Consider the following 14,071-nt stretch of genomic DNA (forward strand, 5'->3'; position numbering starts at 1 on the left):
GCACAGTATGTGACAGCTAAAACTTGGAAACAGCCCAAATGCCCATCAACTGGAGACTGGATAAAGAAAATGTGAGTCTTTATAAAATGGAGTACTACTCAGCCATAAAAAATGAGAAATTAGAGACATTTATAGCCACGTGGATGCACATTGAGGAGATACTCTTAAGTGAAATAAATAGGAGACACAAGTATAAATACTGAATAATTTCTCTGATGTGAGAAACTGAAAGTGTAAATAAGGACTAAATGTATAATAGGTAATGTGAAATAGGAAGGAAAGGGGCAAAAGGGAAGGAAGTGGGAGGGCTAGGGGAAAGGACAGAAGGGAATGGGATTAATATGAGAAAATGGAAAAATAGGAACAAAATCTTTGTAAATAGGGAGAAATGGAAGGGTTGAAAGGAGGGCTGGGCAAGGGTGAAAAATAAGAACCAAGAGAGATTATCTAAAGGTGAAAATTTCCAATGATGAATGTCATTATATTGTATACCTAAAATATACCAATGATTAGCATGAATAATCGATAATGCAAAATAGGATGAAAAGGCCCAAATTGGTAGGGGTAGTGGGAGGGCCAGGGGAAAGGAAAGAAGGGAAAGGAAAAATGCTGAGAATTGGAAAAAATGGAAATAAAGTCTTTGTAAATAGGGAAGGGTGGAGGGGGTGAAGGGAGGGCTAGGAATGGGGAAAAAATAAGAACCAAGATGCATAATGTAAAGGTACAATTCCCAATGAGAAATGTAATTGTGTTGTATACCTACAATGTACCAATAAAAGAATTTAACAAAAAAAAAGAAAATGATATGAGCAAATTTTTCAGTTCATCAGTATACATCTCTCCCAAACACCAAGTGATTTAATCGAAAGCATACTTTCTATTAAGCTCAAATTCAAGGAAATTTATATTCATACAGATAAAATCATTAAAAATTATATATATCACACCTATGGACATATGTGGTGCTTATTATTTTAATTTGTATTATAGAAGTGAGATAACTGTAAATTTAACATTTAGGAAATTATTTCATCTGATGCTTAATTAAAAATCCCTGAATATAAATCAACATTATCACTAATTAGTTTTTGCAATCATAAGTATAAAATAAAATCGAGAATATAACAGCAAATTTATATATTTTTTCCAATAAATAATGATCTTTCTCACCATTTTGGTTTTACTAGAACAAAAATGTGTAAATGATATGAATAAATTATTTTAAATACTAAAACCTTTTGATAAGTAACTAAGGTTGTGGGTGATTTGTTGAAGTAATAATAAATGAAATGTGATCATTATTTCTATTAAATGGTGATTTTTATCTTCTAAGATAATTTGATCTGCATTCTGAATGATATAAAATTTATAATTGATACAAAATTTCAAGTAAATTTTTATATTTGTATTATTATTTTATTTATTTTATTTTTTGTGAGACAGGGTCTCACTATGTGGCTCAGGCTGGCCTCGAACTCATAGCAGTTCTCCTGCCTCATCCTTCCCAGTGCTTGGATTTCAAGGATCCACCACCATGCTCAGGTCATTTGTATTATTGACTAGTCATTTAAAAATAATTTAGAGCAACAATAAGTTATGAATTTATTCATTAATACTGTATAATATTTATACTTGTGCTTATTACTTAAAATGTTTAGATGATTACTTGGTTACTACATAGAATGCCTATTTGATTGAAATCTCTTTCACTTAAATCAGAGAATAAGCTAATAGTTTTTAGCTTGTTTGTTTGAAGTATAAAGACTTGTTTACAGTTCCATCACAAAACCACCTCAAGGTAATTTGAACTGGGCGTATAAGAAGATCATGCATTTAGTAGAAGCTGCTTAACCTAACTACACTTAATTCTTTTAACTCTTTACAAATTTATATTTCACAAAATAATCTTTAGGTAGATTTTATTAATTGGTTATCTCACTTATAAGGTTATAAATACACATAACCTCATTAGTAGATAGTAATATAAATATTCCATAATCTTAAACATTTCTGAAATATTTGGAAAATGTACAAAATCTTCAGATTTGTATAAAAAAGAAGCCTTTCATAGAATGTGTTTCTATTCATTTCAGAGTTTGTAGCATTTATAATACCTAAACAGTCAAATTTACCATTTGTTTGAGACAAAGCTGCCCAGAAAATTGTTGTAACTCATGAAATTTCTGACTTTTAGAAAATTGTTTAACTTTTTATTTGATAGTTGGTAGATTTTAGAGCTTTTAGAGTGGTCTTGGGACATTTCAAAGTTTATAGGTTTGTCTTTTGAGACCTTGGTTTTGTGTCTCAACTCTTGGAAGTCAGCTTGGAATGAATGCTAAAATATTTTCACTTCCATAGAGTTCTTTGAAATGAATTTCTTTGATAAATCTATTCTATCCAAGAGTGGTGACTTGCGTCTGCAATTTTTTTTCTAATCTCAGTAGTTACAGACACTTTTTGACTCTCAGAAATGTTCTATTGATAACTCAATTTCATTGTCTAAATATACCTTGCATGATGCGAAGATATTTGTTAATGAGGGAACCATGATTTACATCATCTTCATCAGAAGACTGAAATGGTGGCCATTAAACCTTCTAAGGAAGTTCTTTATAGTATTCCATAAAATTACAAATGATGAGTCAAAGCATCACTATTAGTCAGAGAAATAATTAAACAAATTGTGGAGAGCTATTCAAATATAAACTCTATGCTAAAAGATTTCATGTGTTTCCAAACAACTTATTTTCCAGGACGTTTATGATTTCATAAAGATATATAGTATCTTAAAGCATGTAGATTTAATAAATATATTATCTTAGAAAATTTTACTTACCACCTCTTCTTTGTGCAAATTTCTGTGCTACTGTCCAGGTCTAGTATTTTCTGAGGTAGATCAGATCTCCTTTAATTAGAACTAGAAGAAATCAATGAAAATATTGTGCAATCAGTTTTCATCATAGATGACAAAAGCGTACAATTTCTCCCCTTTCGGCACAACTTGAAAGTTGTATATAATTGAAGGCAAATAATAAAATTAGATAAGAATCATAATTTCTGAAATATGTAAATAAATTAAAGGCACACTTATTTCAAAATTTTTCAACATTAACTACTGGTTTGACTAGAACACAGGGGATTGAGGTGACTGGGCCACAGAGTTCTCATAGTCCTTCACATACCATTATGCCTACATCTTGTTTGCTCCCATTTATTGACCTAAAATCTTTTTCCTTCACTTTTTCCTTAACTTGTTACAATTACAGTAGTTTATCATTAACTCATTGTCTGTTGAGACCTTCTCAGGAGGGATTATGCATAGATTTGTTTGTGTTGGCATAGAAGGTGTGTTTGGTAGCACTGCTATCATGATAGACTCTTTAATCTTTCTGAGGAAAGCAGCATTTGGCAAAAAATAGAAACAAAAATTATCAATGAATCTGAATCTCACTGATTATAATAAAGTGATATTGATTTATTTAATAACAATTTATTCTAAGCCAAAGCATAATTTGTGTCTAAACCTAAACAAATGGAAAATGACTTATTTTCAAAATAATTTTCCTATATTATCTATATTCTTTTAGAGGTGGGGTTACAAGCAAACTAGAGTTCTGTGGAAGTTTGTTTTTTTTCTTCATATGCTGTGAATCTTTTAGGATGTTAAGCTGAAAACATGCAGGTTGTAGTGCTTTCTTCCTCTCATATAGCTTCTATTCTAGGTCACATTCTCTCTCCAAGTTTTATTCCACCTTTTAAAATACACAGTATTTTTGAACTTCATCATCTACATTATGTGCATCCAAATATTCTATGTTGAATATTGAGACTATATATGATTTCCAGAGCATAAAATTATTCTGAAATAGGGTTTTTCTATTGTTATCAGGCAAAGGCCTTGGTCATAGAGCCTTTGAGAAATCTATTCAGTTCAAGCAGGGGTTCTTAGCCTTGGCTGCACATTCAAATTAATTTAGAAATCCCTGTGCCATGTGACTGCAACAAGAAATTCTTATTTAATTGGTCTGATGGGTATACATTTTGAAATTCTACATATCTTAACTATAGTGTAGCAATGTTTGATCTTTCAGAAGCTAACACAGATTCTAAGTCCTTGTACTTCAAACTGAACTCAAGCGTTTACTTCAAAGTTATACTTTTATCAAAGTAGCCATGTAGATAACAAGTTTAAGGATCTTTTTTCATATATTCTAGTTTAGCAGCATGGGGAATCACAATGCGGAAACAGCAAGAAGAACATTTTATGTGGCATTTTCATCTAAGAATGTAAAATCAAATGGGAAAGTTTAGATGTTATCTTCAAATAAAATTTCAATATTTTTAAAACAAAATTATGTGACACTGGTTGCTCCTTATTTTGTATAGGCCAAAGTTTCTCAGAAGGTGGCTTCCAGACCACCTGATCATCATAACCTAAGGAACCTGTTCCAATCTTAAATTTCTGGTACACATGGGACAAATATACAGATTAGATGCAACTTTCATGAATTCTATGCAAGCAAGTTACTCTAAAGGGAAAGAAACATTGAATGAAGTTACTTTCTTACATCCCAAGCCCATTCACATATAATATTTTATGTACTTTTGAAGTCGCGATAGGATTAGGGTATTGCTAGAGACACTTGTACACATAAAAGCGCTGTTGTAATGTTGGCCATTGGCAGGACTCCATATAAAAATGTGTCATTTTTTGAGTTTGGTATGCTTATATGAGAATATCTAACTGTTCTGAAGGGGAAAACAAGGAGATTGAATGATTATGTTTTATATCATGTGTTGATTTAATGAGTATGGGTCACTCTTATATGGGTATTTAAAATAAACCTGTAGATAACAGTTACAAACCTCTTTACTATATGCTTCACACTATGACATTTGCCAATATTTTACTCCTATTTCTCCATGGTACAATACTACAATTAAGGAATAATTGTTATTCTCATACTCCATATGAGAAAGTTAAAATTTTAACTAGACAAGCAAACCATCCAGTGCCACAGCATTAGGTCACAGAATCCACTGAGATAATTCATTTTTTTATTTTGAAAAATGAAATACTTATCCTTTACATACTCTTCAATATAGAAAGACTCCTGACAATTTTATTAGTTTTCTAGGGCTGCTACAACAAATTAAATGTCATTCAAAGGAATACATTTCCTTACTGATCTGCAAGCTAGAAGACTGAAATCAGGTTGTTTGGTGAGACAGTGTGCTCTCTGAAGCCTCTAAATAAGGTCTTTTACAGATTCTTCTGGTTTAATAGTAAATTTTGACATTTCTTTGCTTATCCCTACTTAAGTCTACTACTTGTCTTCATTACATGGCACTTTTTCTATTTCACTTTGTCAAACTTTCCCTCTTATAAGAACACAAGTCATTTGTTTCTGGCCCACCCTAATCAACTATTCAATCCAACAGTGCATGAGTGAATAATTTTTGGAAACTCTGAAGCTACCTTACAACACATTTTGGAATCATCTTGATGAATGTGTTTTCATTTATCCTATTCACAAATGCCATGTCTATAATAAAAATAACTTCTTTTAACTTCATGCCTTCTTTGATTTATATGACATTTTTGATGCTAAAAGTGGTTGGAAATATTTACTAATTATTATAATATATCAATTATTTTATATGTTATAAATCTACCAATATAAAACTGTTCTATAAGTCAGATTTTTGCCAGCAGTTCTGATTAATGGTTCAGACAATAACTTAAATTGGTCACTGTATAACTGTTTCAAATTCAAATTGTTTCAAAAATCTGTGTTTACATTCTTCACACTGATCTATGTGTCTTCTTCTAAGTGCTGTTGGGGACAAAATGTAGTGAGGGTTCAAGATATGTCTCAGTGCCTAGCATATTCAAGACCATGGGTTCCATCCTAGCACTGCACTGCATACACATACACACACACACACACACACATGCACACACACACATGCACATACACACACACACAGAGTTATCTTTGTTGGATGTGGAGGAGCATACCTGTAGTCCCATATATCTGGGAGACTAAGGCTATAAAATTGCTTGAGCCCAGGAACTGAAGACCAACACACAACTGAGAAAGACTATTTCAAGAAATTATGTCATGATTTCCTGTATAAAGAAAGTAAAACATAATTGACTTGCTATTTGGGATTTACAAAAATGATGGAGAGAAAGAGTGGAGAAGGGTATTGGAATTTTTCATAGTTGGTCTAAAATGTTATCTTATAAAGCAGCTAGACTTTTAATTCTAAAGAAAAGGATGGGGAAGATCAAAGCCTATTTACAGAATGAGGTAGAGAAGAAGTTCATATTATAGGATAGAGAACATGAAAGATGAGGAAATCAATGGGTGATAGAATTTGATCATTTCTACAAGCAGGCTACTTACTCAAAAAAAAGTAGTCTGTCTGCTTTAAGGAAGAAGATATCCATGCACAGTATCAATATTTGAGGGCTAGGAAAGGACTGTAGCAATAGGAGGTATATAGGTATATTGGAAAATGTGAAAATAGCCTATATGTATAATTTGAGGTATCATAGAAGAAGACAGCTATTTACAATGCTCATCAGAGAGTTTGTTTCAATTTCATTAATACTTGTTATACCCATCCTGTTCTCAGTTTTATAAAGATATAATTAAAAAATAATAAAACAAATTACTATGTACAACTTGACATTTGTTTATATGTATACACTGTAAAACGTTTAAATAAAGGTAATTAACATAGATGTCACCTCACCAACTTATCTGGTTTTATATTTGTTTGTTGGCAATGAGAACATTTAAGATTCACTTTTTAAAAACATTTTCCAGTCATTTAATACATTATTGTTAACTATAGTCAACATGCTATATTCTAGGTGGCTCTCCAGAATGTATTCGTCCTCTCTAACTGAAAATTTAAACCAGTCATAACACTGTTGTACTCATGAATTAGAGGACAATGATACTGGAACAGCTATTGCTTAACAGCTACTATGAGCAGAACAGCTTAGTTGTATTAGATCTTGTTTCCTAGCCTATTGTGTTTGAAGACAAAGGAATAGGAAATAGAATTAATGGGATATTATAATATATCAAAATATTTAGCATATTGTAAATCACCACCATATTTATCTCAGATGGTGTATGGTACAATCCAAGTAATCATTAAAATAACACTTTTTGACACATCTTATTTGTACTTGTACAGTCATAAAAAATGAATATGTCTATTAGATAAAGGTAAAACAAAAAAGAAAAAAATGTAAACTGACTAGAAATAGAATGCATTTCTTGGAACAATTGACATATAATGACTTGTTGAATGAATAAAAGTAAACCAAAGTTGACCACCCACAAAAGACCACAAATATTGTTGTACATTAGTGATAATGTTTGGAGAGATCACAGTTCAAACCTCCAGGGGCTGACTTTCAGTGAAGAGAACTGAGATGTCTACAGAAACCACATAGCTTATTTTCATTCTCAAAACATATTGCAATAAAAATTGGCTGCTTGATATTCCACAGTCAGCATTCTGCTTTTTATAATAATACCAAAGAATTAGTGATGGGTAGCCACAGTTATTATTTGATGCTATATCATGTACCATAATTCATTTTTGATAGGCAGAATTTCTGAACTCTGAATGTGTCACAATTACTGATATAAGTGGTTATTTTTGTCTTACCAACAGCAGAAAGCAAAATGACAGTGTTCCTTTCTTGTCAAACAAGAAATATTCCTAAGAGACCTTTCTTTTACTCAGTGTAAGCTCTAATTGAATTTGACAACAAAGAATATTTTTCCTTGGGTAAATATTTGGCAGTAAGTAGATATCTGTTACAGATGCCAAGTTATTAATTTCATACAACAACCTCCTGTTTTTCCATTTTTGAATTTCTTTCTTTAGTTAGAAATTAAAGTGCTACAACAAATTTTTTGTCATACACGGAAAATAATACACTGAAATTTCATTTGATGTTCTTTTTTTAAGTAAGGAAAGGTGGAAAAAAGGAAAATAATTTTAAAATTCTGGTTTTCAGCAGGATGTATATATTAGAATGAATTTCTGTAAGATATTTTTCTATTAGAATCAGTTTCTTTTTTTTGAAAGTGGTCCTGTAGCAAAATTTACCATCAAGCAAAATTTACCATCTTTGATGTGGACTTTTAAAAAAAATTTCCAATGACTTCTAATTTTTAATTTTTTGTGTGTGACAAAGTCTTGCTATCTAGTTCAAGCTAGCCTTGGACTTACTGTGTAGTCCAGGCTGGCCTCAATCTCACAACAATCCTCTTGCTTCAGCCTCTTGAGTGCTTGGTTTACAAGCATGTGCCACCACAATGATCTAGACATTTTACTTACAGCTATTCTACTTTTATATACAAACATGACACAGTCCTGTAGGAAAATGATGTCTTTCTTATTGATTCTCGTAGGAAACAAAAAGTCTATTCTATATGCTTGAAGTAGGATTCTTCTCACAAATTTTTTCTTGAAAACAGACCATATACTGAGTCTTAAATTAACCGTCACCAAAGGGGTTAGTATTACAATTATTGGCCTACATTAATCTACAGACATTCTTATATGTGCTAGGAACTTTAACACAATGTCTTTCCAGTAATGCTCTTTTAAATTAATGTTCAAATTAAATTAGAGGCAAAATATTCAATATTTGTATATGAAACATTGTAAGGCTCAATAGATTGGTTAGTGTTTTTAAACTATTCTGCATTTCCTCAAATTCATATCCAATGTCAAATTCTGTGCTTTACTGACTCCAATCTTATAGAGAAGCTTTTATCTAGTAGAACCTTCACAAACATTTTGATCATATCCCATTTTCACTACCCTAAATTCTTAGGTACTGTCTTCTATTTCTAAGCATTCTTTCGTTAAACCAATGTATTATTGTTCTGTGAAAATTCTTTGTCCTTGCATCACTGACACACACAATGAGATTACCCCTTTTGATTACTTTAGAATAGTTAAAGTTTTTTTTTCTTTTCCCCAGGTGTCCAAATCATTACATTATTGGCTTAAATCTATTGTGTTTTCTGTTTTTTTCTAATTTAATATGTGTTATTCTTTCATGTGCTACCCATATTAATATTCTTTTACTTCCTGTAGTTTTAATTTTGCTTTTAGTTTATGTGATTATCTTGCCCACAACACAAATCAGAGATATTTAATAATGTATATCATAAAAAGCAGCCCCTATAATGTCTACTACCCCATATTCACACTTTTATTTAATATTCTGTCCTTGGATAGAGGGTGTCTTTTTTGAACTGATTGTAAACTACAGAGTACTGTTAAAGTAATGGGCTGTCCTATCTGAGATTAGTTCATGGAATGATAGTGGCATTTTCCTTTGTCTCTCTTTCTCTCTCCCTCAAATTTTTCACTGTTGGGAAAGGCAGCTCATAAGGAAGCAGAACAGTAAAGAAACAAACAGGAAAAGTGACTGGAAATGATCACATGAATGTTTGGAATCATGTTCACTAACATTGCCACCAGGCAAGTGTTAAGATGACAGTAGTTAAAAGTAATAGCTTACCTTAACTTCTTGAGAAAATTACGCAAATTTATCAACAAAAGATTATTGACCAAAAGTGACTTCCCATTTATACAAATTTTGAGGATAATATGTTATGGAGCTATGTTAGTCAGCTATCCATTACAGTGAACCCTTGAGTTATGACCACCCTCACATGTAAACAACTTGGGTTTTCACCAGAATATTAGTTTGAACTTATGAACAAAGCACTGAGTTATGACCCTAGTGCTGGCCACTTGTGCAGTTGTAAACAAAGACTCAAGATGCCAGAAACGTGCATCTAAGCATATATAAGCATAAGTATGAGCCCAGATGCATGTGTTTGTGGACATGATTTTGATCAGTGCTTTATATAATGGTTAAAATTACTGCTATCAAAATGGCCCCTAAAAAGCTAGAAAATATATGGAATGGGGAAGGCAACATTGACAGAACCCTTGCAGTAGGTTCTGGCCTCCTGTGATCTAGTCCAACACAAGACAAATGAATAAAGAGAGGCATCTAGACTGGGTGAGGCTGGGTCTTGCAAACTGATCAATGCTGCTCTGGAAAACAAAGATAAAGGCCTGCAAGCTCTTCTAGTATTTATTGAAAACAATTATGGAAAGGAATAGAGAGCCAAGTATGGTTTGAAAACATCTATTGAAATGCTGCTGAACACCTGGCATGATGACACTAGGCAGGGCTGTTAGAGAGTAAGCACTGCTTATTTTGCTTGGATAGAACAAACTAGTACTGGGACCAGGTGCAATTAGCAAGCAACTCATTTGGTCAATGAGAAACCATAATTCAGTGGAAATGATTTTAATTGGGGTAATTCTGACCTCAGATGCATATAACTCAGCAGAGGCCTGCCACTTCACAGACCAGGACTTAGGCCTCAGTGACAGCCATTAGCAAAGGAGCAATACTAGCCCAACTCTGCTATATAACGTGTTCATTTAGGTCATGTAGGGCTTTGGTCTGACTCTTGATGTAAAACAATATATCCAAAGTAAGAGAGGAAAGAAGTATGTGCCACTCATAGCCCACTAGTACTGGGGAGGAATGTCTGCTACAGCTAAGGAAGGCGAGAAATGTAAATAAAGCAAGCACAATTGAAAAGAAGGAAATTGTGAACCAATATGAGAGTGGCATTTGTTTGACTAATCTCAATAATATGTACAGCATGTTGAAATCCATAATCTTGAAAATCTTACAGAGAAAAGATATGTATAAGGAACTCCTCTACAGCAGTCTATGGACCAGCAGGTTATATTTAACTTTAAGAATATATATACCAAGGAACTTTTCCTAAAGTGATTCCAGATGGTCTCAGATACATATTTTAACCCTTAGAGAGTTCAGGAAGGAACATTACAACATCCTTTCATTTGTTGGGTTAATTTAGATATCCTGGGCCAGTCTCTGTCTAAGCACACTGAGATCTTCCTGGAAGAAAGTGTGGCCTAAAATTACACAAGAGAGAAACTTTTAAGGCTTTGTAGAGAAGCCTGAGCCTTCAGTTGATCCTGTAGTTGATGATATTGTCACTATACCAGAATCCATAGGTTTGCAGGTGATGATGGGGTGATATTGTGGAACTGGTGGAGGAACACTCAGAGGAATTGTCTACAGAGAAACTTCTGCAATTTCTACCTGAGGAACAGAAAATGGCAGATGAGGAGCTTTCTAAAGAGCCAGGGGAGTATCAACAATCAGCACCACAAAGTTCTTGTAAAATAAAGGGAATCTTGAAAAAATGGAAGAGCTAAAATCTTTGGAGAGAAGACACTCAGATAGAGAAAAAGCCAATCATTGCATTTACTTGCTTAATGACAATGTCATCTTATACTACAGAACAGTGTTAAAGAAAAAACAGAAACAGACAACCTTAGACCAGTTTTTTACTTCTGAAAAAGTTGAAACCTAGTGAGCCAGAAGCAGGTCCTAATAGGCGACAGACTCTCCCAAGGGGAGCGAGGACACTAGAGAGCCATTTTCCAGATGTGCTCCTGAAAGGAGACTCTCTTTCCAAATAATAACCACCTTCCATTTTTTCCTTCCTTTTTGGAAGCCAAAGATGTCAACTTCAATGGTGAATATAGTATGAAATTGTTGTTTCTGATAAACTAGGCATATTTTATAACTTTTTGGTGAAAACAATAGAAAAATTATTGTGTTTCTGGTAAATTACACACATTACAAAACCATTTTTTTATTATGAAAAGGTTAGTCAAGGGGTGCTTTGGGACCTTCAGGATGCATTATGAGTATTTCCATTATTTCTTATGGGGGAAATAGTCTTCACATACAACTAACTAGATTTACAATCAGCTCTTGCGAACAAATTACATTCATAAGTCAAAGGTCCACTATGTTATGAAAAAATTCCTGAGATAATAAATTTAAAAGGAGAAAAGGTTTATGTCAGTTCATTGTTTCAGAAGTGTTAGCCCATTGCTGGTTGGCCCTATTGCTTTGCGCCTGTGGTGGTACTGTACAACATGGTAGAAATATGTGGTAGAGGATGATCCTTTACCTCAGAAAGGAGGGAGAGATTAGAGTATTCAAATATATGCTCCCAGTGACTGAACTTGCTCCAACTAGGCTTCCTCTGAAAGGTTCCAGTCCCTTCAAATAGCACCAATGGGTGGGAACCAAGAATTTAACACATGAGGCTTTAAATGATGCTTCATATTTAAACTATAGCAATAGAAATAGGTCCTATATGTATTGTAATATAGTTTCCCTGTACTTCATTTTTTGATTTCCATATTTTAATTCACTTCTTTCATTTCTATTTATGTTAGTTTAAGGCTTCAATAGAATATTATAATTACCTTTAATTTTATGAGATGTGATAAAAATACAGTGAATGTTAGGACTTTTTTAAAAAGTATTACAATATAACACACATTGCTATTAATCCTCCCTAAAATACCCCACCTCACATGGAACATACTTATACCATCATTCCTGTGACTCTCTGAAGCAGTTCTGGAAACCTATTTTATGAATGTTTTCAGTTGTGCTGTCATGGCTGCCTTTATGTCCTGAATAAACTCAAACTTTACTTCCATGATCATTTTTAATTTTGGGAAGAGCCAAAAGTCTCACAGTGCCAGATGCAGTAATAAGGTGTATTACTCCACACCATAATGGTTTTACTTGATAGAAATTTTCTTACTAGAAGCGCTGTGTGACATGGAGTGTTTTCATTTTGGAGAAATGGAACATGAAACCATTCGACCATTTGTCAGTTCTTTTTCTAAGCATGTCACTGCTTAAACACACAGAGTTCACCGTAGTGTTACTGGGTTCAAACTTAGCTTGCATAATTCCATCCAGGTTGCAAAACAGTCAACATCGCCTTCATGTCTGATGGTGATTGATGCACTGAGTGAATTCCATTGAGAATTCTGTACCTTGATTTCAAGATCATAACCGCAGACCAAAGTTTTATTTACCATGATGAAATTTCATAAAAAGCTGGAATTGCACAACCCCAATAAAGCATGTTGTTCATGACCCATGATTTTACAGCACAAGTTAAAACAAACCTTCTCTCCACAGTACTGTAGCTCATGACCACCTGACTTCACCAAACCAGTTGAAACTTATTGTACATTGTTACTGAGATTCAACCTGCTACTTCTTCTAATGAAAATACCTGCTTTGCTGTTGCAATGGCACATGGCAGCAAGATTCACCATATTTTATAATCACACCTCCTATATATGATATTCCATATGAAAATTTTTTTTTTGGAAAAAGCAAAATAAGCCTTTTCTTTTTAATTTCCCTTCTCCACTCTCATTCCTGATGTCCTCTTCACACTCTCCTTTCACTAATATCTTCACTTTATTATTTGTATAGTGAATACTTTTATGGGCTATCAAATGTCTCTTTCTCATGTGCTTATATCTCTCATATGCCAAAGATGCCTGCAGTATGGAAATGTCACAGACATACCAATTTTGTATAGAGTAACCATCTTGATGTATATTAAGGAACTAATAAAACTTCCATTTTTAAATTTTCTTGGAGCTATCAAGTCCTCTACAAATCCATCTTTAGATTTGCACTGATCTAAATGTCATGATGGATTTTTAAAGGGACTTCATTAAGGAGAACTTTGTGCATGATAGCTTATTTAATTGATTAAATCCCATTAGTCAAGTATGCAAACAAGTACCTGCTATATTTTTGATATAATTAAAGTTATTACAGTTAAGAAGTTTAATCACTCAAAGCTTAGTTACATTCTCCTGTACAGCTTCCCTAAATAATTCCACTGTTTTCTTTTAACTGGAAGCTAAGCTAGAGGCTTAGCACCAATTTTAACTATGTTTCTGCACAACCTATCCAAAATTATGAACTCTGACAAATGTTGGTTTGTCTCTGCACTTTCTAGAGTCTTTGTACTCTTGCTGCTTTTGTCCTTTTGAGACATCAACAATTCTGGCTCTTATTTGCTGGTTGAGGAAAATAAATAGATGGACCACTTGCATCTTT

At 33.2% G+C, this 14,071-nt stretch overlaps 1 protein-coding gene across 1 annotated transcript in view; it reads left to right on the forward strand.

Annotated features, from left to right (window-relative positions):
* The window catches only part of Pcdh15 (protocadherin related 15), a 1,622,160-nt gene that overhangs the window by 648,378 nt on the left and 959,711 nt on the right, over positions 1-14,071 (forward strand). The window lies entirely within an intron of this gene.

This window comes from Heterocephalus glaber, unplaced genomic scaffold (genome assembly GCF_053883595.1).
Source record: "Heterocephalus glaber isolate CG9 unplaced genomic scaffold, H.glaber_assembly_v1.0 deba00001497, whole genome shotgun sequence".
Lineage (NCBI taxonomy): Eukaryota > Metazoa > Chordata > Mammalia > Rodentia > Bathyergidae > Heterocephalus > Heterocephalus glaber.